The following is a 4,278-nucleotide window of genomic DNA, read 5'->3' on the forward strand; positions in this document are numbered from 1 at the left end:
ATATACTTAAAGTGTTATTTATTTTCCCTCAAAGATATGTCTACTACAATGTCCATCACAAAAGCTTTCAAGAGACCATAATCTTTAGTATAGGCAAAGAACACAAGGTAAAATACTGCACTCCTTTCCCCTCAGTTTTTAACTACTCAAATGACCATGACACCTCAAGATTATAACAAAGGGTACAAAACAGCAACACTACTGCCCATGCATAGATTAAATAAACCAGGGATTTTTTTCTATGAAGCATTGGGTATCCAAATCAAAAAAGAAAAAAGTAAAGTTCTTGGACACAATCATTCTATTATCAATGGCATCTTGGGCTATAGGAAGGAGATCTAGACCATGACCTGTAGCAACTGTAGTAAGGAGAAGATGACCTTATTCTGTACTGGTAATCATAATCTTAGTATCTGTCATAGCATTAATCATATCCTGTATCATAGTAAGAATCTCTCTACCTACCACCTCCACCACCTCTGCCTCTGCCTCCTCCTCCACCATCTCCACCACCGCTATGAGTTGGTCTGCCCATGTAAATGCCTGGTGTGGGTGTGTGTGCTCTCTTGGTGATATAGTAATCCACAGGAATTCTTCTACCATCCAGGTCCATCCCATTTGTTCTTTCCATGGCATCCTTAGAGTCATCTATCATCTCATAATAAACAAAGGCAAATTCACATGACCTCCTAGTTTGCTGATCATAAACCACATTGACCCCACTCAGTGGTCCATATTGGGAAAATACTCAGAAAATCTCTGTTGTGTACAAACTGAGGCCAAATACTCCAAGGCAAGTGTTGGGATCTGGATTTGCCCTGCTGCCAGTATGTATTCTGCAATTAGACATTGGAGAGTGACTTTGCCACCAATACTCTGGTGTAAAGGACCTACTTCAAGATCGTCTCCTATGGAATGGGACCTGGATCAAGTGTTGTGTTATGAGAATGCCTCCTTGACCTTGACATGGATTTTGATCTTGATTGAGAGTGGGATCCAGAATGTTTGAAAATCCTTGATGGACTATGAGATACTGACATGCTTTCTGATTTTACCTGAGCAGGAGTTCCTGTTGGAGATTTTTATTGAGAGTGGGACTATCCTCAAAGTTGTTCTCTATATTATTCGTGTTGGCCAGGCACTCCTGATAACTAAGTAAAAGATAAGTCTTCTCTGGAGGGCTGACAGCCTAGTCACTGCACTGTCTGGACTGCAGGGAAGAGGAAGAAGATGGCCACAATGGCTGGTGCGCTCCACTCCCCCTTGCTGGCATGCTCAGGCAAAATGGCCCATTTAGAGTTTTTAAATGAGGCGATAGATATGGAGCTGACTATAATCTTCTTCACCTGGATAACCAGTTTTCCTAGAATAATCTGTTGAAGTACTGGCTTAAGTTTTTGGCATCTTTGTGAAATATTAAATAGCTTATGTTGTATTTACTCATGTTTTAATTTTCAGTTTTGTTACATTTGTCAACATGTCTGTTACTGTCTCACATTTATCTTGTTACCTTATACTTTTATTTATTTTTTCTTTTTCCATATACATTTATTTTATTACACATAAAACAAACTACATACAGCAGGAAGAACCATAAGATAATCATGAGTTATATAAATGTTAAATTCAGAGCGATTTGGCTATTTGTATTTGCCAAACTTGAAGTAAACATTTTCCTCTTTTGTTGGATCTAAATTTCTGAATGAAATTCAATATCTATCATATTTCATCTCTATTAGCTTAAATCTTTTATCTTGATCTAAAACATATTATCCCCTAACCAACTAAACTTGATTTTAAGACTAAACTCTCTAGTTTTCAAGCCCCATCAGAGACTTGAGGAAGAGTAAAACTTAAATGAGTGAATTGGTAGTGCAGGTTAGCATATTCCAAAATGAAAATATGACTGAGACAGTTTATTGCCTGAACAGTTACCCAACACTCTCTATAACATTGGAGCCTCATCTTTGGCCTTTTAGACCAATATTTCTGCCAGACATATTCACAAGGCAGGAACTTTTGAGGATTTGTTTTCCCTGTCTTAGCAGAGTTTGGCTGTCCACTCTGCCTGCATCTAAGATTGCCCATTTTTAGGCAGAATTCTGTCTGTGGCAGAAACAAGGACATTTTGCCCAGTGGCTTGTTTGCCACATTTGAAGCCAACTCCATAGGAGGTTCTTTGATGTTGATCATCTTCTTTGAGTTCAGCTGGGTGTTGCCAGGAGTTAACTTGTCTTGTTGTCAAAGAATCTTTAGAATAATAAAAACATCTTTAAATGCCATGTTCTGTGGGTCTATGAGGCTTTTAGAGACCTTATTTAACTATTTTACCTTATAATTTAGATCATATCTATCTGTTAGACTTATGATACATATTCTTGTGATAAAATTAGGTTAGTATTTGACATGACCATGATTTGAATCAATATGCAAAATTCTACACTAATGACTTAAAAATAAAAACCTTAAGAGAACAACATCTTGTTTCTTCTAAGGAGTGTTGAGTAGGTTTCTGTTTGCTCTCTTGGTCTACAAATGGTTATATTCATCAGAAGATGAATATAAGTTATTATTGGTCTTACACAGAGAGAAAACTCAGTTTAACCCAGGGATGTCTCTTTTTCTTTACCTTTATTTCATAGGGAAGGAGATAGGAGCTGAAAGGAAAGAAAGGGGGATATAGAGATATAGAGGAAGGATAAAACAAAAAGGTTGATGATTGAATCTACTCCTTTAATCAAGGCCTTGTTAATCATAAAGAGGGGTTTTTTGAAGATTATTTTTAAGTCATTGTTTATTTTATTTTTTAGGATTTTGCTTTCTCCACCCAAACCCTCCCATATAAGCCTCCTGACTCTCCTTAAAATTTATGGACTCACTTTATATCACACACACACACACACACACACACACACACACACACTCACTCACTCACACTCACACACACTGGAATACAGCCTGTTGTGTCCATGTAATACTACTTGTATGTATATCTTCAGATATGACCATTTGCCACTGAACCACAAATTCAAATTGCTGTGCTTTTCCCTGGGGAGTGCCATGTCTCCCATATTTGCTTACTTGCCTGTAGTTATGTGGACTTTTCCTGGTGGAGTTCAGTATGTTTTCTGGTGCCTTCCATGGTCATGCTAATGTTCATGTTCATCTTTGGGTGGTCATGATGGTGAGACTTTATGGTTGTAGCTTCCGATATTATTAGGAGATACAATCTCATGGCAAAGTTTCTGGTGCTCTGGCTCTTTTAACCTTCTCTTCTATGTTTCCCAAGCTTTACACATAGAAGTGTGCTGTAGGATGAGGCTCCACAACTCTGCATTTTGATTGGTTGTGGTTTTCCTGTGTTATAAAGAGAGGCATGAAGCCTATACTTATCTGTGATCTTAGAGCCTGAGCTGTTGGTGTTGTTTAGGAAGTTGTCTTTTTTGCCAATGAGCTCATGGATCTTCCCCACTTTTTCTTCTAACAGATGTAGTGTGTTTAGTTCTATGTTAAGTTCTGTAATCCATTTACACTTTAGTTTTGTTCAGGGTAATAAATATGGTTCTATTGGCATCTTTTTATATGTAGACATCCAGATAGATGAGCACAACTTGTTAAAGATGCCATATTTTTCCATTGTATGCGTTTGGCTTTTTTGTCAACAATCAAGTGTTCTTAGGCTATGGGTTTATTTCCAGGTCTTTGATTTGACTCCATTTATCAGCCAGTCAACTATTATTCCAATAACATGCTGCTTTTAGTACTATTGCTCTATAGTATAGCTATGAATTTTCCTCTTAGCACTCCATTCAATGTGTCCCACAAATTTGGGTATGTTGTTCTTTAATTTTCATTGACTTCCAGGAAGTCCTTAATTTTTTCTTTATTTCTTCCCTGACCCAGGTGTCATTAAGTAGAGAGTTGTTTAGTTTCCATGTGTGTGTAGGCTTTTTGTTATTTATGTTGTTGTTGAAGTCTAGCCTTAGACCACGGTGGTCTGATAGGATACAAGGTGTTATTTCAATCTTCTTGTATCTGTTGAGGCTTGCTTTATGTGATCAGTTTTGGTAAAGATCCCATGGGGTGCTGAGAAGAAGGTATAATTCTTTGGGTTTGGGTGAAAGTTCTGTAAGTATCTGTTAGATCCATTTGATTTATGGCTTTGGTTAATGATGTTATTTCTCAGCTTAGTTCAGTGAAAGTGCAGTGTTGTAGTCTCCCACTATAAATGTGTGGGGATTGATGTGTAGTTTAAACTTTTTAAATAGTTCTTTTACA

At 37.3% G+C, this 4,278-nt stretch overlaps 1 pseudogene; it reads right to left on the reverse strand.

Moving 5' to 3' along the window:
- Window positions 1–307: 307 nt before the first annotated feature.
- Window positions 308–983, reverse strand: LOC127193369 (transformer-2 protein homolog alpha-like; annotated as a pseudogene).
- Window positions 984–4,278: the final 3,295 nt, after the last annotated feature.

Source organism: Acomys russatus, chromosome 8 (genome assembly GCF_903995435.1).
Source record: "Acomys russatus chromosome 8, mAcoRus1.1, whole genome shotgun sequence".
Lineage (NCBI taxonomy): Eukaryota > Metazoa > Chordata > Mammalia > Rodentia > Muridae > Acomys > Acomys russatus.